General features: G+C 44.4%; 1 protein-coding gene and 1 pseudogene across 1 annotated transcript in view; one reads left to right on the top strand and one right to left on the bottom strand.

Annotated features, from left to right (window-relative positions):
* Window positions 1–23,854, top strand: part of gab2 (GRB2-associated binding protein 2) — a 216,981-nt gene that overhangs the window by 137,423 nt on the left and 55,704 nt on the right. The window lies entirely within an intron of this gene.
* LOC144595304 (large ribosomal subunit protein eL43 pseudogene) lies at window positions 19,779–20,056 on the bottom strand (annotated as a pseudogene).

Here is a 23,854-nt window from a genome sequence, read left to right as displayed (position 1 = left end):
TCGCTGGGCGGCGTGGCCCCGGTGGGCCGAAGGGCCTGTTTCCGCGCTGTATCTCTAAATCTAAAAATCTAAATCTAAAGTCCAGGCTAAAGCCAAGGAAGAGTCAACATGGGGTCAGAAGAGGAAGGCTGGGCTTGCAGCCGATTCAGGAATTTGTGTAATTTCCTTACTTTTGATCTGAGAGAAGACCTATACATTGTTGTGAAGGGGGAAGATTCCCCGAGGTCAGGCAAGAGCCAAGTAAAGTAACTAAATGTTAAAGAGTTGTAACTGTAGAAAACTAATCAATGGCATGAGCAGAAGAAAGGGACTTTTGGGCAATTTAAATTAGAAAATTATGAAATATTTTGACAAAAGGTAACTGCAGGTCAAGATTTCATTTTGATTTAGTTGATGGACATAAAAGTTATCCTGCTTCTGATCTTCTCACAATGTTTAATTAATATTCATCTTAAGGTGGATTTATTTAGATCACGCATATTTGGTCTTAACTATAAAAATCCATGATGTTTTCATATAGTAAAAGGAATCTGCAGAGGAAATTATTTTTCAACAGCTGTGATATAAGCATAAAAGAATTCCAATTTCCCTTGGGCAAGGATTTTTCCACGTTATTTGTGTTTCTTAAAAGAAATGCTCTCTAAAGTGAATCAAAGAAAGAGAGCTTTGAAATGCTAAATTCCTGTAGATTGGATCTGATTGAAAAGATACATTCAGATCTCATCTCAATTTCTCCCCAATTTTCCTAACCTCTTAAAAAACAGTTGTTAGGGTGAAGGCCCTATGTGTTTATAGTAGAACAGCCAAATGGCATGAAATTAAACATGCAGGTACAGCAGGCAGTGAAGAAAGCTAATGGCATGTTGACCTTCATAACGAGAGGATTTGAGTATAGGAGTAAAAAGGTCCTTCTGCAGTTGCACAGGGCCCTGATGAGACCACATCTGGAGTATTGTGTGCAGTTTTGGTCTCCTAATTTGAGGAAGGACATCCTTGCTATTGAGGCAGAGCAGCGTAGGTTCACCAGGTTAATCCCCGGGATGGCGGGACTGACATATAAGGAGTGATTGGAAAGACTGGGCTTGTATTCACTGGAATTTAGATGGATGAGAGGGGATCTTATAGAAACATAGAGAATTATAAAAGGACTGGACAAGCTAGATGCAGGAAAAATGTTCCCAATTTTGGGGGAGTCCAAGAACCAAGGGCCACAGTCTAAGAATAAAGGCGAGGCTGTAGCGACCATAGAGAATGGTCCAGGTCGTCGAACCCTCGGATTGGCCAGCGAGGTCACGTGGGAGCGCGACCGTGGGGATTGGTCCAGGGAACGACATCGCTGATTGGCCAGCGATGTCAGGTGCGCGTTTGGCGCCCGATTTAGCCAGTTCGGCGAAGTCTTCAAGGAAGACAGTAAGTTTATATTGGTTGTCCTGTAACTTGTTGTTTTGGCTTTGTATTCGTGTATTGCGGCTGCAATAAACTTCGTCTACAACTTACAAGTTTCGGACTCGCCATATTGGTGACCCCGAACGTGATCTGGACGATCACCGACTGAGAGGAACCCGACGCCTCGTTGACGATGACCGAGCAGGGCACACCGGAGTCAAGCGCGGCAGGCGTTCATCTTCCGTTATTTTGGACGTACGCACCGCAAGCTTGGTTTATCCACGCCGAGGCCCAATTCCATATAAAGAAGGTGTCGGACGATTCCACGAAGTACTTCTACCTCGTCAGCGCTCTATCGCCGGACACAACCAAGCGCGTGATGCGGTTCATCGTAAATTCACCTGCGGAAGACAAGTATGAAACCATGAAGAAGGTATTACTGCGAACCTTCGGGTTAAATAAGCATGGTGGTGCGGCAAAACTTCTGCACCTACCGGAGCTTGGAGACAAACTGCCTTCCGTCCTCATGGCCGAAATGATGGTGCTAGCCGGTGAGCATACGGATTGCCCGATGTTTGAACAGGCATTCCGCGAGAAACTTCCCGAGGATGTCCGACTGCTGCTTACGGATTGTTCTTTTAAGGACCCCGAAGCATATGCAGCGAAAGCGGACGCGCTCATGGCGGCAAAAAACAAGGCAAGTGGTTCGATCAACAAAGTCTCGACATCGGTGACCACGCCACAGCGACAGCAAGATGGCGCCACGTCTCCCGCCAATTCTCCGAAAGCCCGCCAAAAAGATCCGCACAAGCGCGGCTGGTGCTATTATCACCTACGATGGGGTAACGAATCCCGCAACTGTCGTTTGCCTTGTACCTTCGCGGGAAATGCCTCGGCCGATCGTACATAGGGGCAGTTACGATTGGCCAGAACCGGCGCCTCTATGTCCATGATCGATTCACGGACACAGAATTTTTGGTCGACACGGGAGCCATCGTCAGCATAGTGCCGCCGACCGACCTCGAAACCAGATCGGGTAAGACAGGTCCCACCCTCATCGCGGTTAATGGCAGCCCAATTCGCACTTTCGGTACACGGAAGATGTCCCTTGTGTTAGGCCTCCGCACGTACGAATGGCCATTCATCATAGCCGACGTCAAACAAGCGATCCTGGGCGCAGATTTTCTCTGGGCTTTTTCACTGGTTCCTGATGTCCGCGGTAACGACCTCCGACCCTCTGCCGAAGATGAGCACGTCGCTCCGACAATCGCCTCCTCGCCCAGCCCTACTGTCCAGGCCGTCGTCGCGGCCCCCGACTCGTATGCTGCGATTCTGGCAGAGTTCCCAGAGCTGCTCGTCCAACGTTTCGACGCACCTTCGGCTAAGCACGGTGTGGTCCATCACATCCGCACCGAAGGCCCTCCCGTTTTCGCTCGGGCCAGGAGACTACCGCCAGACAAACTGGTGGTGGCAAGGGCGGAGTTCCGGAAGATGGAGGAAATGGGAATTGTCCGTCAGTCTGACAGCCCGTGGGCCTCGCCGTTACACATGGTCTCCAAGGCATCTGGGGGGTGGAGGCCATGTGGCGATTATCGGCGTCTCAATGCTATCACCACGGCTGATCGCTACCCCATACCGCACCTACAGGACTTTTCATCTGGCCTGGAAGGAGCGGTGGTGTTTTCCAAAATCGATTTGGTGCGAGGATACCATCAGATTCCGGTGCGACCGGAGGACATACAAAAAACTGCAACTATTACTCCGTTCGGGTTGTTTGAATGGTTGCGTATGCCTTTCGGTTTAAAGAACGCGGCACAGGCTTTCCAGCGACTGATGGACCGCGTGGGCCGGGGTTTACCCTTTTTGTTTATTTATTTGGACGACATCCTGGTAGCCAGCCCCTCAGTGCAGGAACACCAGGCCCATTTGCGGACCGTGTTCCAGCGGCTTCAAGACCACGGGCTCATTATCCAACCCTCCAAATGTCAATTCGGCCTGCCCGCTCTCGATTTTCTAGGGCACAGAATTACTCCTGCCGGCGCCGTCCCTTTACCCGAGAAGGTGGAGGCTATCCGGGCTTTTCCCAGGCCCACCACAGTTAAAGGTCTGCAGGAGTTCGTAGGCATGGTTAATTTCTACCATAGATTCGTTCCGGCAGCGGCGCGAGTTCTGCGCCCGCTTTTCCAATGCCTTGCAGGGAATCCGGTAGAGTTGTTGTGGTCCCCGGCCGCAGAGTCGGCTTTTACGGCAGCTAAGGCAGCCTTGGCAGACGCCACCATGTTGGTCCATCCGAGCCCCTCCGCCCCCACGGCCCTGACGGTTGACGCCTCTGACGTGGCGGTGGGTGGGGTTCTGGAGCAGCAGGTTGGTGGCCGTTGGCAGCCTTTAGCGTTTTTCAGCCGGCAACTAAATTCGGCCGAGCTGAAATATAGCGCATTTGACCGGGAGCTTCTAGCTCTCTATTTAGCTGTCCGTCATTTCAGGTATTTCCTCGAGGGCCGCCCATTTGTGGCCTTTACGGACCACAAGCCATTAACATTTGCTTTTTTGAAATTGTCTGACCCATGGTCGGCCCGCCAGCAGCGGCACCTGACTGCTATCTCCGAATTTACCACAGATGTCCGTCATATCGCGGGTAGGCTTAATGCCGTTGCGGACGCCCTGTCTAGACCTGCTTTTCCCCCTATTTCGGCGGTGGACTGCGAAGTGGATCCCCAGGAGCTCGCGGAGGCACAGCTCCTGGCGGATACCGTTTCGACGTACCAGTCCACCACTTCGGGATTGAAGTTGGCCCAGGTAGCTTGTGGGTCGGAGGGCACGAAAGTCTGGTGCGATGTTTCTCTTCCTCGTCCCAGGCCGGTAGTACCGCCCTCCCTTCAGCGCCGGGTTTTCGATGCCATTCATGGGCTGGCGCACCCGTCCATCCGCTCCACCTCTGCCTTGGTGGCAGCGAGGTTTGTCTGGCATGGCCTGCGGAAACAGGTAGCGGGGTGGGCACGTTCCTGCGTGCCCTGTCAGACCGCTAAAGTCCAGCGCCACGTCCAGCCCCCCGTACAGGATTTCGAAGTCCCGGCTTTTCGTTTTTTCCACATCCACGTGGATTTGGTCGGGCCTTTGCCTTCCTCCCGGGGCTACACCCACCTCCTCACGGTGGTGGATCGGTTCACCCGGTGGCCAGAGGCTTTCCCATTGTTTGATATTTCGTCCGCGTCTTGTGCTAGGGCTTTGGCCCTTCATTGGGTAGCTCGTTTCGGGGTCCCGGCAGTTATTACAACTGACAGAGGGCCACAGTTCACTTCGTCCCTCTGGGCCGCGCTGGCGGAACTGTACGGGTCCAAATTACAACCCACAACTGCATATCACCCCCAGGCAAATGGACTCGTAGAAAGGTTCCACCGCCAACTTAAGGCGTCCCTCAGTGCAAGGCTTGAAGGCCCGGACTGGGTAGACCAACTCCCTTGGGTTCTTTTGGGCATCCGGACTGCTCCTAAGCCAGATCTCGGTGCGTCGTCCGCAGAGCTGGTATATGGCTCGACCCTTCGAGTACCCGGAGATCTGTTTCCGGACCCTTCAGCCCTGCTCCCTACAGTCCCAGCAGCGTTAGCATCTCTCCGGGAACGGGTGGGCTCCCTGGCTCCAGTACCAACTTCACGTCATGGGTGTCCTATGGTACATGAACCGTCTTCCCTGAAGGACTGTGAGTTTGTTTTTTTGCGTAAAGATGCCCATCGCGCCCCGTTGCAGAGAGTCTATCAAGGGCCGTTCCGGGTTTTACGTAAGGGAACGGCTACTTTCACCTTAGACATGGGCGGCAAGAGTGAACTCGTCTCGGTGTCCCGGCTCAAACCTGCCCATTTGGACCCGGATCAACCAGTCCTGGTCGGTCAAACCCCTAGAAGAGGCCGACCTCCGTTAGTTCCGCCCAGTCCACAAACCCCCGTTCCGGCAGTTCCTCCAGGACCCCCCGTTTCGGCAGTTCCCCTAGGACCCCCCGTTTCGGCAGTTCCTCTAGGACCCCCTGTGCCGGTAGTTCCTCCAGAACCTCCCGTGCCGGCTGTTCCACCAAGTCCGGAACCTCCGGCTCCTGTGGTTCAGGCTGTCCCTCTCCGTACTCGTTATGGTCGCGAAATCCGGCTCCCTGCTAGGTTCCGCACCTCGGGTTCTGGGGGGGGTCATGTAGCGACCATAGAGAATGGTCCAGGTCGTCGAACCCTCGGATTGGCCAGCGAGGTCACGTGGGAGCGCGACCGTGGGGATTGATCCAGGGAACGACATCGCTGATTGGCCAGCGATGTCAGGTGCGCGTTTGGCGCCCGATTTAGCCAGTTCGGCGGAGTCTTCAAGGAAGACAGTAAGTTTATATTGGTTGTCCTGTAACTTGTTGTTTTGGCTTTGTATTCGTGTATTGCGGCTGCAATAAACTTCGTCTACAACTTACAAGTTTCGGACTCGCCATATGGCCATTTAAAACTGAGATGAGAAAAAAAAAATTCACCCAGAGAGTTGTGAATTTGTGGAATTCTCTGCCACAAAAGGCAGGAGAGGCCAATTCACGGGATGAATTTAAAAGAGAGTTAAATAGAGCTCTGGGGGCTAGCGGAATCAAGGGATATGGGGAAAAGGCAGGCACGGGTTACTAATTGTGGATGATCAGCCATGATCACAATGAATGGATCCACAGAGGCTGTTTTATACCGAATATTGTTCAATACTACTCAATGAGAATCAACCAAACCACAAGGTCTGTAATTTTCTAATTACTGCCATTTTGTGTCATGATTAGGATGAGAAATTAAATGGAATTAGTGATAGCAAAATTCTATCTCAAATCAGCTGCTGATAAGTGCACTTAAAATAATCAACAAATAACAATAGCCTTAAAAACTGCACAAAATTGCAAGCAAAAAGATAAGCTGCAAAACATTGACATTTTCAGTGACTTCATGACTGATTCATGGAAATATGGATGTTTCTATATCGCTGATCTCTGAATTATCCCCATCGCACAGTGAATATCAGTATAGTCATAGAATCATAGCTATAGAGCACAGAAACAGGCTCTTCAGCTAAACTCATAATAATAATAATACATTACATTTATATAGCGCGTTTCATAGACTCAAAGACGCTTTACAGGGATTTAGAGAACATAGGGAAGTGAATAAATAGATAAATAAGTAAACGAACAAAGAAAGGAGACAGAGGGTGAGGTGACCTTCAGTGGTTGAAGGCAGTACTGAATAGGTGAGACTTCAGTGATGTTTTGAATGTGGTGAGTGTGGAGGAGTCTCTGACGGTTTGAGATAGTGAGTTCCATAGGGTGGGAGCAGCGATGGAGAAAGCCCTGTCCCCCCAGGATCTGAGTTTGGTCCGGATGTGGGGGGATAGGAGATTGGCAGTAGCAGAGCGGAGGGTGCAGTTGCTTAACTGAGCTCGTCCCAATTGTCGGTGCATTCCTCTAAATTGTTCTCATCCCTGTGCACATCAAAGTGTCTTTTAAATGTTGCAATCATGCCTGCCTCTACCACTTCCTCTGGCAGCTCATTCCATTTACCCACCACCACCACCACGCCCCCTCCCCCTCCCCCTCCCCCTCCCCCTCCCCCTCCCACTCCCACTCCCCCCTCCCTCTCTCCCCCTCCACTCCCTCCCACTCTCTCCCCCCACTCACTCCCCACCCTCCACTCTCTCCACTCCCCTCCACTCTCCTCCCATCCTCCCCCCTCCCTCCCCACCCTCCTCACCCTCCTAATGACTACTGAAAGACTACTGACCTAATGCTGGCAAATATGATTAGTGCAGTGGAGCAAAATAGTTTTGTTTTGTTTTGTTTATTGTCATGTGTAGTACAGTGAAAAGCTTTGGTTGCGTACTAACCAGTCACCAGAAAGACAATTCATGATTGCGATCAAGCCGTCCACAGTGTGCAAATACAGTAACGGGAATAATATGAGCATAGTTAAAGTAAGAAATATTGCTCTTGGAGTAGAGATTTTGATTGAGGAAATTTCTCCTCATTACAAAGTTCATCAGCTGAAACCGGTTGCTCTATGGGACATGAAGTAGTGAACCAACTCCACAGGATACAAGGTCAATTATTCAAAAAAATACAGAAGTGATCAGAAGTAAAAATAGAAAATGCTGAAAGGACCAGACAGTATCTGTAGGAAGTGAACAACTGAGTTAACATTTCAGATCCCTGTCAGCCGGGTGATTGACTTGAAATATTACCTCTGTTTCTCTTGATGCACATATTGCCCAACCACGCCACTTTCTGTTTTGTTTTCAGATTTTCAGCAACTGCAGTTTAATTTAAAAGAAACAGAGTGCTTGAGTAACTCAGTGGGTCGCATAGCGGCTCTGGACAAATGAATTAGTGATGTTTCGGGTTGGGACCCTTCTTCAGATAGTGAATTTGGTCAGGTGTCAGGGGTTATGGGGAGAACGCAGAAGAATGGGGTTAGGAGGGAGAGATAGATCAGCCATGATTGAATGGCAGAGTAGATTTGATGGGCCGAATGGCCTAATTCTGCTCCTATCACTTATGACCTTATGACCTAAGAAGGGTCCTAATCTGAAACATCAAAATCGTGGAGCCACCCTCCAGAGATCCTCCCTGAGCCATTGAGTTACTCCAGTATTTGATGTCTTTTTTTTGCAAATTAGCATCTGCAGTTCCTTATGTCTACATTTTGCTGTTTCATGTCAAAATCTCCTCGAGGTATGACGAACAGTCTGAAGCAGGGTCCCGACCTGCAACGTCGGCTATCCATGTCCTCCAGAGAAGCCACCTGACCTGCTGAATTACTCCAGCACTTGTGTTTTGCTTTTGTAAATCTACATCTGCAGTTCCTTGAGAGTTCACTTTTTATTTGAAACATAAATGATGGTCTTTGAATCCACAACTTTGACAGTCTTTCCATGTTTTGACACCTCAATGAGATGACTGCATTTTAAGACAGCCTTGAAAGTTCAGTCCCACCAGATGAAATGCCTGCCTGACTTCATACATTTTGCCTACCAAACTTAAGAGGTTACGACATTAATGTCTCACGGTATTTCAGTATCCAACCAGCTCATTCATCCAACCTAAAATCAAAATCACTTGTATTTCAGTTTGCCATTTGGAGTAGTTTTCTTTTGTCTGCAATTAAGTCTCAAATGTAACACCAGCTGTGAGCACTCAACAGTTGAATCTAAGATCAAACCAGGAAAACAAGTCTGCTTTTACTATCTACAGGAATCAAGTACACTACCGGATTAAAAAGACATAACCTCAATCAACACCTGTGTGAGAACAAAAATGCCGTTGTAAACAAATGCTTGTCTTTTCAATCTTATTTCCTCCTTGAAGCTAAGAAATAAATGAACAAGTATAAGAAGGAGGGTGGGAAGGAAGGTGCAAATTAAACCAATCAATACAATGGAAATTGTAAAGCAAAAGTCAAACTGCTGGATGAACTCAACGGGTCGGGTCGTATCTGTGGAGGCAGAGGGATGATCAATGTTTTGAGTTGAGACCCTGCATCAGTACTGAGAGTGTAGAAGGAAGATGTAAATGGTCAAAGAGCAGTAGAAACGACAGAGGGGAGGGGGGGCAGTGAGAGACGGACTTGCAAAAATTTAATTTGCTTTAAATTAGACTAACTGCAGCCCCTTTCGAGTCTCCATTTTATTACCCAACTGCAGTCTTCATGGTAAGCACTCTTTGAAAATGTTTTTTCCTCTCTCTTTAACATGCAAGGTATCGACCTGAAACACTGTCCATCCCTCTTCCTCCAAGATGCTGCCTGGCACACTGAGTTCCTCCAGTAGCTTGTTTTTTTAAAATTCCAGATTCCAGCACCTGTAGTTTCTTGTGTTTCCACAAGGGAAATAGTAATCGATGATTTCTAGAAATTGTATATCATTTCAGGTAGGCAATGTAAATGGTTCGTTAAGATATCAAACCCCCTTCTTTGGACTGAAGGGTCTGAAGATAGGTCTTGACCCAAAACATCAGCTATCCATGTTCTGCAGAGATGATGACTGACCTGCTGAGTCACACCAGCACTTTGTGTCCTTTTGAGGCCAGGGTATAGAAATTTGACAGGGTGAAAACGTAGCAAATTGAGTTTAATATGGGAAAGTGTGAGTTCACTTTGTTAAGAGGAACCTGAAGGTAGACTTTCATCAACATGGAGGAAGATTGCAGACGAGCAATGCACAAAGGGATTAAGGTTTTCATGTGCATGAATTGTAAAAGATAACAGGCAGCAAGCAGTTAGGAAACCAAATGGCATATTTTGTGGAGTTTAGAGACATGTTACAATTGCACAGGGTACTGGGTGAAGAGACAACAGGAGTAATGTGCACTATTTTGGTTCCCATAAGATCAATAGCACTCATGGCTTCCGCACCTCATGCTAAAGTGGAGTGAAGATCAATGCCCGCAAAGAAGTTGCACTGTTGTTTTCAAGCAATTTTTTCCTGAACATGGAGAGTTGCATATGACCTTCCAGTAGCTCACCCGAAACCTGCACTATATGGCAAGAACATATTGTGCAGATATGACTACTGGTTTATAATTTTCCTGTAAACTGCTGCAGAATTTAGAAACATTGGGCGAGAAAATCATCAGCAGCGCCAATGCAATGCAATGCTCACTAAGAAATCTGGCAAGGCTGGGTTGCAGCTGAAGCCAGGACTTGATAGAGTGGAGGGGCTCTTTAGGAGCTTCATAGGTTTGCCTGTGAGTGGTGAGTTGAGTCATGAGTTGCAGGCAGTCAATGCGTTAAGGAACTGTGTCAGGTGTAAGGACAACTGATCAGGGCTCAGGAGATCAACTGGTAGCAATTTTTAGCCCCATATCTGAGAACTTACCGAATAGTGAAAGGTCTGGATAGAGTGGATGTGGAGAGGATGTTTCCACCTAGTGGGAGAGTCTAGGACCAGAGATCATAGCCTCAGAATTAAATGTCGTTCCTTTAGGAAGGAGATGAGGAGGAATGTATTTATTCAGAGGGTGGTGAATCTGTGGAATTCATTACCACAGAAGGCTGTGGAGGCCAAGTCAATGGATATTTTTAAGGCAGAGATAGATAGATTAGTACGTGTTTCAGGGTTTATGGGGAGAAGGCAAGAGAATGGGGGTGAGTTGGAAAGTTAGATCAGCAATGATTGAATGGCAGAGTGGACTTGATAGGCCAAATTCTGCTCTTATCACTTATGAATTAATTAACATTAGGATTGCAGGCAAGAGTCATAAGGTAGAGAGGGATAGATTGGTGATAGCCCCAAGAGAAACATTATATAGATAAATTAAAAAGGACTGCTCTGACCCTCTTTAAATCACCCCACTGGCAGTGCTCTAACAACTTTAGTTGGCACACCAATGATTGGCATGCTTAGAATCTCATGTGCAATAATTTCTTCCAGAACTAATTTAATGAACTACAGGAAATAATGCCATTTGTTGCCATATCCAATGTCAAAAACATGCACAAATTGCGATAAGGAGTGTCAGGTTGAATTTCCAGAGGCAAGATTCACCCAGGGACCAGTGACCAAATTTCTCAGCATTCTTATTGCTTGCTGGTTTTAGACAAGAAACTTGTTCATCCAGTCTGGGAGGGAATTCCAGTTTGATTGTACAAAGCAACAAAGAATTAAAAGTTCCTTGGTTGATACAACTAAACAATAATTATTTAAATTGCCTGCACACAAACTGACAAACAACTGGGATTAAACAGCCAAAGAATGTGTGTGCATGTGCACGTTTCTGCCTTTTCAGGGCATACAGCTTGGTGCAGCTGAAAAATGACTGGATGATCACCCTCTGAGCTGATTGCATTTCCTCAGCATTCATCTTGCTCTCTTTAAATGCAGAATACTGCCCAAAAATATCAAAGGTACATCAGGCAACTGAACTGTCCTCTCATCAATTAGACAACGGTCCTGATCTCTCATCTACCGCATTGAAAACCATTGAATTATCTTTAATCGGACTTTAATGTACTTTATCTTGCACTAAACATTATCCCCTTTACCCTGTACCTGTGTACTGTGGATGGGTTGAATGTAATCATGTATAGTCTTTTCACTGCAGCAAATAAGCTTTTCACTGTACCTCGGTACACATGACAATAATAAACTAAACCAAACTAAATAAGTCACCACCAAAAGACCTAGAAGGCAGTATATGTAAGATCAAAAGAATAACTCGGCAGACAGGGGCGAGGGCATGATAGAATTTGTAAACAAAGGATAAGAATTTTGAAAGGCCGGCACAGTGGTCGAGCTGCTGCCTCACAGCACTAAAGACCAGGAGCCGATCCTGACCTCGGATGCTTAGTGTCCAGAGTCTGTACATTCTCCCTGTGATCACATGGGTTTCCTCCAGGTGATCCAGTTTCAGCCCAAATCCCCAAAACATGCGGGTTTGTAGGTGAATTGGCCTCTCTAAATTGCTCCGTGTGTGTAGGGAATGAGAAAGTGGAATAACATAGAACTAGTGTGAATGGGTGATCAGTGTGGACTTGTTTCCATGTGGTATCTCTAAACTAAGTTGAATTATCCAGCTCTGAGAGCTCTCCCTCATCTCAGTTATACTCATTTTTCCAGTTTTATATTGCTTTTGACCTTTCAATGTGCTGAAAGACGAAACCATTACCTTGGTTTCTTGCCATGTAAAGCAATCTGGAGAATCTTTCTGCTTTCAGGGTTTAATTGTCTCAGGCTTGTCTCATGTATTAATTAAAAGTTGCCCTTTAATCTCCTCAACTGTGAATCTGTCCTTGATGTGTGCGCGCTTGATTCCATCGCATAACAATCTATCTAGTTCAGCCTCCCAACCACACCTGAGGAACCAGAAATTGTAAATCCCTTGTACTAATTAAAAGACAACAAGGACAATGGAGCAGATGGTACCACCATGGAAGTTCTAAAATGTGCCAGTGTGGAGTTTCAATCAGAACTCCAGAACCTCATCTTCCATATCTGCGAAGAAAAAGATCTGCCAGATGACCTCAGGGATGCGGGAAGGATTTGACTGCTCCAACTACAGTCGTGTGTCTCTTCCATAGAGAAAGTTATCACCAGGGTCCTTCTCGGCCACCGCCACCCTGTGGCCCGAGGGCTATTCTGCAAAACACAAGTTGGATTTCCTCCTTCTAGAGGCACAATGCATGCGATCTTCATGCTTGGCTTCATGGAAAGAAGCAGGGGGTGATGGGGAAAGCGATGGTTTTTGGACTGGAGACCGATTACTAATGTTATGCCTCAGAAGTCGCTACTTGGCCCATTGTTGTTTGTCATCTTATCCAATGATCTGGATAAGAATGTACAATTCATGGTTAGTAAGTTTGAGTTGACACTAAAATAAGTGCTATCATTGAAGAAGGTCATCACGAATTGCAACAGGATCTTGATCAGCTGGCTAAGTGGACTGAGGAATGGCCAATGGAATTTAATTATGATAAGTGCAATACCTTCACTCTGAATTGTAGTGCCCTGGAGAGTGTTGCAGAACAGAGGGAATAAAGAACAGGTATATACTTATATGAAGTAGCATTACAGGTTGACAGGGTGGTAAAGAAGGCTTTTGGCAAGCTGGGCCTTCACGAAGGGCATTCAGTATAGAAGCTGGGATATTATGTTGCAGTTGTGCAAGACATTGGTGAGATTGTACTGGGAGTATTGTGTTCAGTTTTGTTACCTTACTATTATAATAATGCCATTAATCTAGAAACAGTGCAGAAAATAAGGATGTTTCCCGGGCTCATGCCCATGGATTTATAGGGAGAGGTTGAACAGGCTAAAACATTACTCCTTTAGTTAGGATGAATGTACACAGCCTTTATTTCAGGGTTGGGAAATCAAGAACTAGAGGATGTGTAGGTTTAAGGTGAGAGGGAAAATAAATTATAGGAACCTGAGGGACATTTATTTTTCACACAGAGCATGGTATATATGTAGAATAAGCTGCCAGTGTGGAAGTAGTTGAGGCATGTACCATATGATTATTTAAAAGTCATTGAGGGTTTATGGCTCGCGTGTGGACAAATGTGACAAACTTAGATGGACATCTTGGCCGGCGTGGATGAGTTAGGCTCAAACGGCTGTTTCCGTGGTGTGTGACCCTATTTCCATCCTCTCCCTGCCTTGTGACGGAGTCTAAATTGTCATCCTAATACCTATGTATACACACCAGATATAATCTCAGTTCTGACTGACATCATCACCCTAACAGCTTCTCAATCTTTCTCACCACAATGCTGTACGCCACCTCAAACAAGCTTTATGCATGAAACAAATCTACAGGACCGATGGAAAACATAAACCTACATGGCCTCCACTCCAGAACCAATGTCACCACATCCTCAAAGAGTTACACTGCACGTCATCCCTGCTCCCAATAGTCTGCCCAGGAATAAAGCTTGTAAGATACTACATAAAAGTTTAGGAAAAAAAACTGCAGATGCTGGTTTAAATCGAAGGTGGACACAAAATGCTGGAGTAACTCAGCGGGAGGGAAGCATCTCGGGAGAGAAGGAAATCGGAGATGTTTCGGATCAAGACCCTTCTTCAGTCTGAAGTCCACTCAACCATTTCATAATATCTTCCAGCATTTCTCCAACACTGATGTCAGATTATCCATTTGCTGAGAACTCGAGGTGAGAGAGTAAATTGTGGGGAGCATTCAAAGTTGCAAAGGGATGCAGCAATGTTTAGTTATCAGGGAGAAAGATGGCAGAATATGGGGAAATGTGAGGGTATCTACTTCGGTAAGAAGAATAGAATAGCAGTGTTTAAGTGGAATGAAACTAAATGAGGCTGCTGTTTAAAGAGTTCTGGGATTCCTCGTCCACAAAAGCCAGTGCAGTAAATATCAGAAAGGAAAATGGAATGTTAGGCTTTGTCGCAGGAAGAATGGAGTGTAAAAGTAAGGAATTCTTTCTGTAACTGTACAGAGTGGCAAAAGAGTATTTAATGAACTACATACAGATTTACCTTCTTTATTTGTGGAACGATATTCTTCTTGTGGAGCCAGTATCGAGAAGTCTTTCTAAATCTTATGCTGAAAGATTAAGCAGTATTATACTTTCCAGACTTTAGAAAAAAAGATATTACTGAAACATGTAATTCTGAGGGAGTAGACACAGATTTGCTCCAAGTAGTGGAATCTTGAAACAAGGGCCACAGCTTCTGTATGAAGGGGTGCCTGCTTAAGCCTGAGTTGAGGAGGAATTTCTTTCACAAGGGCTGTGAATCTTTGTAATTCATTATCTTTGAGTCAGGTTTCAGAGTATGTACAAATACAGATTGTTTTGACTTTTGGGAAGTTGGGGGTGGTGGAGCTATGGCAGGAGTATAGTGTTGATGCCGGCAATTATATCAGCAATGAATTTTACAGATGATAGGCATGGGTCGGCCATTTGCCAACTACTACATTTATCTTTTGTCATAAGATCATAAGTCAAAGGAGCAAAATTAGGCCATGTGGCCTATCAAGTCTATTCCACCATTCAATCAAGGCTGATCTATCTATCCCTCCTAACCACATTCTCCTGCCTTTTCCCCATAATCCCTGTCAGCCATACTAATCAAGAATCTATTTATCTCTGCTTTAAAAATATCCATTGACTTAGCCTCCACAGCCTTCTGTGGCAAAGAATTCCACAGATTCACTATCATCTGACTAAAGAAATTCCTATCATCTTCCTAAAGGAACGTCCTTTAATTCTGAGGCTATGAGCTCTAGTCCTAGACTCTCCCGCGAGTGGAAACATCCTCTTCACATCCACTCTATCCAAGTCTTGTCTTACGTTACATATCCTATGATGCATATTCCACAATCATAAACAAAGTAACTGACTGCTGATTGTATCCCACGGTATCTGAATGTGTTTGAGGTAATTTTGAGGAACTTGGAGCTTACCGCCCAATTATTTTAAATCTATTCACATGTTTCATAATGAAGGAACTCGGGTATGTGATGTTTATTCATTTATTCATTAATTCTAAGGAGGGAACATGTTAATATTAAATCTGAGGTTTAGGCTAAAGAAAGTTGTAGGGTAAATGAAAGGTTTTCTGCACAATTCCAAGATATTTTCATCTATTCAAGCACAACCTGCTGCTTGCATTTCCATAATGTCTGTTTTGGATTAATTCACACGGACATTGAAGTCTGATTTCCCATGTCATTGCATCTCACCTCCCTGAATCTCAGCAAGCAACAGATTATTAGAAGGGGGTGTTTTAACATGCTTGCAATCTTAGACCTTTGTTTCTTCCCGAGGCGAGATTTTAATTATGGAATCAGCACACAAGATGATGTTCATCATGTCATGGTAGTGATATCTAATCTGAATGTTTGTATTATATGTGATCCCACTCACGAAAAGCAAATGACATTCAAATTGGGCAATATATGTGTGTTGCTTTACAACTAATATATCCTCTTCTATAGCACATTCAGCAAGAGAGTTCAGCAGGAAGGCTTAATTTTGATCATAATCTATTATTTATTGTAGCACACATTACCGCACTTATTTCCAATTATACATATGGTAACTATCCTGATATTTACCAGTTGTCTACCTAATCTCCAGATATGAGAGTGCGCAACTTTAAATATTTGTTCCCCAGACCTTTGCCTCGACTACTCCCTCTGACAAGAATTGTCTCTTAACCTTTGGTAAATGTCTTCCCCAATGATGGATAATGGTCTTTCCCAATTCATTTTCATCAACATGTTCAAAACTGTTCATTAAACGTCCTGTTAGTTCTCTCTGATTCTGTATCTTAAGGCTCTCTGTATAATTACTGCTTAGGATTCTCAGCATTATTCTGGTGAATATATGTTCCACTTCATATAGAACAGTATTGGTTTATTATTGCTATGTATACCAAGATGCAATGAAAAATGTTGTTTTGCAGACTATCCAGGCAGATCAAGTTTGTACAGTATGTGTGTACAATGGGTAGTGCAAACCAGAAAATAAACAGAGTGCAGAATATAGTGTTGCAGCTACAGAGAAAGTGCACATTAAAAAAATACAAGTGTCTCAATGAGGTTGAAGTGTCCATCAGGTTATCCATTCTTAGCATATATGAGAGTCCCATTCAAGAGCCTGACAACAGCAGGGAAGAAGCTGTTCCTCAATATGGTGGTACATGTTTTCAAGCTTTTGTACCGACTGCCAAAAGTGGAAAGACAGAATGACTGGGAGTATGAGTGGTCCTTGAGTATGTTGGCTGCTTTCCCAAGGCAGCGTGACGTGTTGATGCAGTCAGTACAGGGTGGCAGGGGGGAGGTTGGTTTGTGTGGTGGACGGGGCTGTGTCCACAACTCTGCCATTTCTTGCATTCTTGGTCAGAGCAGTTGCCAAACCAAGCTACAATAAATCCTGATAGGATGCTTTCTATAGTGCATCTGTCCAAATAGGATGTCCAAAGCAGCAAAATGGCTTAATCAATGTTTCTTAAACATAGTAAAAAAAAATTTTTTTAATTCTGCAGCATGTTTATAAAACCTAAATTCTACTTTCTGTTGCTTTATCTGCCAACATTTCCATTTTGGCAGACTTAAGTACCTCAATGTGTAGTTCACTGTATTGATCCATTCAATTCATCAGCACATCATTTAGCACGTGTTAACATCTATTGCTTCTTTTCTGAAGATACATTATCGCAGATCTTGTTGGCATTAAATTGCACCGGCCACCTGCCCGTTTATTGTTCTAAACCTCCAATACACATCCTGATCGTCAATGCCAGAAATTTGACACTGTGTCTAACGCAGCACTGACTCAATGTTGGTAGTTGATTTTGGTACCTTAAATGTACCAGTTTCATGTTTCTTTTAAAATGCTGCTGAGAGATTTCCAGCTTGCACTGACTCAGTACAATTCAATAGTCTAAACTGTCACTCCCATGTGATGCTAAGAGGGTGCTACAGTCTCAAATGGGATTTCTTTCATTAGGGCGTTAAGCTATGGTCTCTATATTTAGTTTAGTATGGAATATAGTGTGGAAACGGGCCCTTTGGCTCACCGAATCTGCGCCGACCAACGATCACCTGTACGTTAGTTCTATGTTAGCTCAGTTTCACATCCTATGTACTAGGAATAATTTACAGAAGCCAATTAACCTACAAACGTACACGCCTTTGGAATGTGGGAGGAAACCGGAACACCCGGAGAAAACCCACGCGGTCACAGGGAGAATGTACAAACTCCGTGCAGATTGCACCCGCAATCAGGATCGAACTCAGGTCTTTGGCGGTGTGGTGCTGCAACTTTACTGCTGCATACTGCCGCCCCTACTAGCTGCTTGGAGTCAAATGAATGTGTGTCTGTCTTCCACCTGTCCTGGATTCTAAAAGATTCCTTATTCTTTATCTGTCTATTTGGGTATAGTTAAAATAATTCATAATTATTACATTCAATCTTTCCCCTTGAATTTAATTTTCAGATTGGCTCCTCAATATTGTATTGCTTGTTTCTGCAGGTATTTTGCCTGCCTTTATTGGTGTCTCATTTTCAGATGCTCCTATGTCTCCACCCTCCAGAAATTGAATAAATAAATAATGTGGGAAATACTGGTTGCCAGCGCTGTTGTTAAAAAAACCTCAAAGAAGCACTTTGAACTGCAGCCGAGGCCAAAAATAGATTTATTGGCATCTCTTTCTGTGCATAATTGCTGTGTCAGAGCTTCAGATTTGGCCAACGTCCCTCTGTCTTAACGCCATCCTGAAAAATAAATAAATAGGCCAACACCAATGTTGCCATTTACTACATTGAAAAAAAAATGTGTTTAACCCCATGCAGCCTTGCAGAGGCCTTTAAAATAATTAATGCTGTGTGCCTTCTGCTAAACCAGTTCATTTTGGTACCTTAAATTGTGCCAAAGTTCCATGTTTCTTTTAACATGCTGTTGAGAGATTTCCAGCTTGCATTGAGCAATACCAAAGGAGAGCTTTTAACGTCATTGACTTTGCGCAATCTTTTCAACATGCTCACAGCTTTCATCTCCATCACGTACATTGAACAAATTGTCTTTCAGATAATATTATTGCTTTCCATATTATTTCTGTATTTCCACACAATGTACAGGAAACTATTTGCCACACCAAGCCCATGCCGATTTGTAGTGCAATTCCATTCCTCCCCCACTCTTCCCTGTAACCTATTCTCCACACATTTATAAAGGCGGCACAGTGGTGCAATGGCAGAGCTGCTGCCTTACAGGACCAGAGACTCGGGTTTGATCCTGACTACAAATGCGTAAGAAAATAACTGCAGATGCTGGTACAAATCAAAGGTATTTATTCACAAAATGCTGGAGTAACTCAGCAGGTCAGGCAGCATCTCAGGAGAGAAGGAATGGGTGACGTTTCGGGTCGAGACCCTTCTTCAGACTGATGAAGGGTCTCGACCCGAAACGTCACCCATTCCTTCTCTCCTGAGATGCTGCCTGACCTGCTGAGTTACTCTAGCATTTTGTGAATAAATACGCTGACTACAAATGCTGTCTGTACATCTAGGAATTTGCCCTCTCTTTACATGCAATATAGTGGAACTGAATTTTAAAAAATAAATACAATATATAGCTACGACAATTCTGTTCATTTAGTGCAGGGGCCTCCAAACCTTTCGGCATGAGGGTCACATTATATATTTAGCACATTTTTCTGGGCCGTAGGAAAAAATAAAGAAATGTGTTTTATAAATTTAATGAGGTTTATATGGCAACAAATAAATAATATTCAATTTTTAAAAAGAGCTTGTAATATTGGAATATATATATACCATAGGTATACAATTATTTATAAAACAGAAAAAATACAGTGACCACCAGTGGGCCAGCAGACAGTATAGAAATATCATATGATATAATGGCGGAGTGACGATATGTGTGTCACCGTCGCAGCGACTCACGGGTGGGCACTCCGCTAAGAAATCATTAAAATTTAAAATTATTATTAAGTCGGCAGCTGCATAAAAACCCTTAACATGATAGCCTACCTGGCGTGTAAGTTCAGAAACTGCCGAGATCGGCCCTGAAGACCGGAGAACCGAGGAGGAGGGAGCAGCTGGCGACGATGGACACGATGAGTGGGCCGGTAGGAGAGGGGTAATGCGTCCAGTGCCTGCAAGGTCGGCTGCAGAAGGCGTTTCCCCCGGGACACAGAGTCGGTCGGTCGGGCGAGGAGAGGGACGTCGATCGATGGGCCGTGCCAGTTGAGGGCAACGGAGGAGGCCCGGTGGCAGCCTGGGGCTCGCCTGGATAGGGAGCCGCTCCAGTACATCCAGCTCTGGAGGCATTACCCCTCTGTTTTTTTTGTCGTTTTGTTAAACTTTAATTTACTACTTTGATAATGTATACATGAGGTTCCCAGTCAGTGTTCACTGATTCTTCAACTCCCGGAGGCGATGGATGGCAGACTTCACCGTGACAGCCGAGCTGGTGTTGTAGGCCCAGGCTCCTCTGGTCACGGTCTTCATGCAGGATCCACAATGCCAAATACCAACAGCTTGCCTCTTCATCTTGGTCTTCCCACAGCAGGAGCAGCTATACTTGGCGTGCTGACTGATCTCGATCTCTTCACCATTTTGAGGAGCGATGCTCCGTACCTGGTGCCGTACTTGCCCACAATCCCCACTTTCTTCGTGCATTTCGCCATTGTCGCGGCTCCGGCCTCTTTCCTGCTAGCCCACTCGTCGTGTCCGTCGTGATCTGCGCTAAAATAATTCCACTGTGCAGTACACTCATGACAATAAACCAACGTTCATCTTGGCCGCTAAAAAAAAGTTCCCACGCTACCATAGAACCCGCAGCACAGAACGTGCTTGCTGCGGGCCGGATGTGGCCCGCGGGCCACAGTTTGGAGCCCGCTGATTTAGTGGCATGGTAGATTAATTTCTTGGCTAAATAACCTTTTGCCACAAGAAATTTGAAACTTTCTATTTAATTATTCCATTTATGCTTAAGGATTCTTTGTATATAAAAAGGTTAGTAACTAGAGCCATGTTTCCTCGTAGATTTGATTCCTTTTGTGTTCGGCAGCCCTAAACACATAGTTATAACAGGCAGTGAGTGGAGTCGACATGCATGCAGCATAAACCTTCTGAGATGGATATTGGTGAAGCAACTATATCAATCCTACGTCATTTGCATTTACCTTGTATTTTCCTGCTCACTTGAGTGGAACATCCTGTACCCAAGAGCTTAACCTCTGTAAATATGTGAAAGGGGAAGCAACATGGTATAATAGAGGTAAATACACTTTCTTCCTGTGCACATATATATGGCCAGGAAAGGCAGTCCTTGAGTGAACAGTCTGTATCTGGCTGCTTGTAAATTGTCTGTATCATCCAGGTTCAGGTTCTTCTCAACAACCATCAGGCTATTGAACACCTCCAACTATGAACTGCCGAGGTTAAACAAGGGGTTTTTTTCTACCATTTTGGGTCTTTTATTTTTTTGAACATCTTTTTGTTTGTTTATCATGTTATCTATTGAGTACTGTGTTTACAAACCTGCTGTGCTGATGCTGCTGCAAGTAAAAATTTCATTGTTCCATTTTGATACATACGACAATCAAACACTCTTGACAGACTACTGATATTAAGTCTGTTAGTGTAATACTGTGACAGTATTGTTACATGAAACCTTTAAGCAATAAAACTCAGGTCTGAGCTAGACCTACTCAGCGAAGTGAGGTAATTGGCACTCATGATGATTGATAATGTTAAAAATTAACTGGAAGTTCCTTTCAGACATCATGTAATAGCAATGATGACTATTTTATTCATTGCTTGATACCATTTGCAAAGAGTCAACTCTACATCTTTTTAAAATTGATTAGCTTGTAGATAGTTCATTGGCATCACATGCATTGACTTCAGATTAGTAGGTTAATTAGCTTCTATAAATTGTCCCTTGTGAGTAGGAGAAACCTAGTGTGAATGGGTGATCGGTGGTCGGTTCGGACTTGGTGGGCCGAAGGGCCTGTTTCCACCCAGTATCTCTAAAACTAAAACTAAATCTGTACTTGCTGAACCTTCCACTGTGTTGTACACTTCAGTTCTAAAAGGTGGAGGTAATTTTCCACTTTCATTCTGTTAACATTGACCAGAAAGATTTTACCTCTGAACATAGGACTTTTCACAGTTTTCAACTTTCATAAAGTCAAACAGTATGCAAACCGATCCTTCAGCATACTGAGTTTGCATCATCCATCAAGCACCCATTTACACCAAAACCACACTAATCGCCTTTTATTCTCTCCATATTCCCTTTAATTCCCCCAGATTCTACCACTTAGCTACAGACTATGGGCAATATACAGTAGCAAATTAACCACATGCCTATGGAAGGTGGGTGAAAACTGGCGCATCTGGAGAAACCTCTGTTGTCACAGGAAGCAAATTCGGTTGGGATGGAACCTGCATTCACAGGCGCTGTGTGATAGCAGCTCTATATTCAAACTCTCACTTCTATACTGAATGGATGTAATACAGTTTCAGTGTTTGTAATGAATGATCCAGCAAACCTTTACAAAGAAACATTGTACTTTTGCCCTCTGACAATTATTCAGCTTGAACTACTTGTGATATATTATGCCTTCAATAGCGTGATTTTAAAGTGCCCATTGTTTAACTTGACCTCTGGTGACTTGGCATCTGAACTATCCTTTCTTCCACTTGCCTTTCCAGCTCTTCCTGTATTTGTTGTAGATGTCTGAAAACATAAGGTTGGGCATGTGTTGAAGGCAATTGGTAAAATAACTCAGTGTCCAAAGAAGGGTCTCCATCCGAAATGTCACCGATGCATGTTTTCCAGAGATGCTGCCTGGCCCGCTGAGTTACTTTGTGTCTGGCACTGAGGGTGCTAACTGTCTCAGCGGCATCTGGCTGCATCCGGCACTTCCTGCAATGTGCGACCTTCTGGGTAAACATTGCTGCCATTGCCGGCTTGAGTTCTCTCTCGCCAATGGAGCACTTCCTGCTGCATGCGGTCTTCTGGTTAAGCAGTGCCACCATGCCGACTTGTTTCTGACGTTAATTTGAGTGATTGTACAGTGTTGTAGAAATTACAAACTGCCAGGATCGTTTACGTAAGTGCATGGTTACGTAAGTCACCTATTGTGTAAGTCTGTACTGAAAGTTTTCAATTAACCTGTGCATTTCTGAAGGAAGATTCATACTCTCCTTTAGAATGGATTGGAATAATCATATCACCATGGAAAATAAATTACAGAATTCCTAGGAAACCATCCATATTCCAATCTTTCGTGAAACTCTGCTTCCTATTGAATCCCATGTTATGAGTGAAGATACGTTCTTGCGGGATGTTTTTCTTATGATAACTGAATGAGAGTTTCCCAGCAGGCAGCCACTAGAGATTTTGCTTGTCAGTTTCCAAAATAAATATCTTAATGGTCAGTAACTACGTTTGGAGACACAAGAAGTGTAGATGCACATCATGTTCCAGCCTTCAGTTGGAGCAGAGACATACAGTTTTAAACACATGTCAAATACAGGTATATTCTTGGGGCAGGGTGGGGGAGAGGAGAGGAGATTGGGGGGGGGGGGGGGAGAGGAGAGGGGAGAGGGTTGCGGGAGAGTTAGAGCTGCCAGATGGCAAAATCGAAAAAAATGTGCTTTTAAAAAAAACACATTTTCTGTGCATGCATCAAGAGATACAAGTTGACATCATAAAAACAGACAAGTTTTTACTTTTGTTTGCATTTCAAGTTTACTTATTTAATTTTCATCCACATTAATTCAATAAGAGCGAATTTTATACCATTTCTAAGATTTCTGGGTAGTGATTTGTGAATCCCATAAGAGAGAATTTCTGCAACTCAAACAGCCTTAATGGAAGGTCACATGGAACTTGTTTTTAAGCACTTGGTTAATCACTCTTTTACATCAACCGCACATAATTAACACTTTAGTCCTCTGGCGCCGCTCCCATGGCCAAGACGGTTTGAACAATTTCGCTTTGCATGCAACCTTGTCTTCTGATGTCTTGCCACCTGAATTATCCTTTCCTCCTCAATTTCCACCTCTGCTTCTTTAGGCGGTCTGTGATATATTTAACCTTGGCTCAACGAAGAGCTCTTTAATACTTTCTATTGAGTTTATCACAATCAATTTTTCACAATAATAGGTCTTAACTACAATATTGGCCTCTTTGTGAAATCGGTCCACAAATGTAATTAAAAACCTGCCAATATCCTCAGCCTCCCCACGCATTATTTTTCTGGCCCCTTTTTAAGTCATGTTCTTTCCTCGAATATCTAACTGCTCTTGTTGGCACAGGAGCCTGCAGATGTTGGAATCTTGGCCAAAACCCAAACTGCTGGCAAAGTTCATTGAGCCAAGCAGCATTTGTGGAGGGAAATGAATAGACAACATTTAAGGTTGGGACCCTCCTTCTGACTCTGGCTGAAGAAAAATCTCAACCTGAAGTA

This window comes from Rhinoraja longicauda, chromosome 7 (genome assembly GCF_053455715.1).
Source record: "Rhinoraja longicauda isolate Sanriku21f chromosome 7, sRhiLon1.1, whole genome shotgun sequence".
Classification (NCBI taxonomy): domain Eukaryota; kingdom Metazoa; phylum Chordata; class Chondrichthyes; order Rajiformes; family Arhynchobatidae; genus Rhinoraja; species Rhinoraja longicauda.
This window is presented reverse-complemented; position numbering and strand designations above follow the sequence as displayed.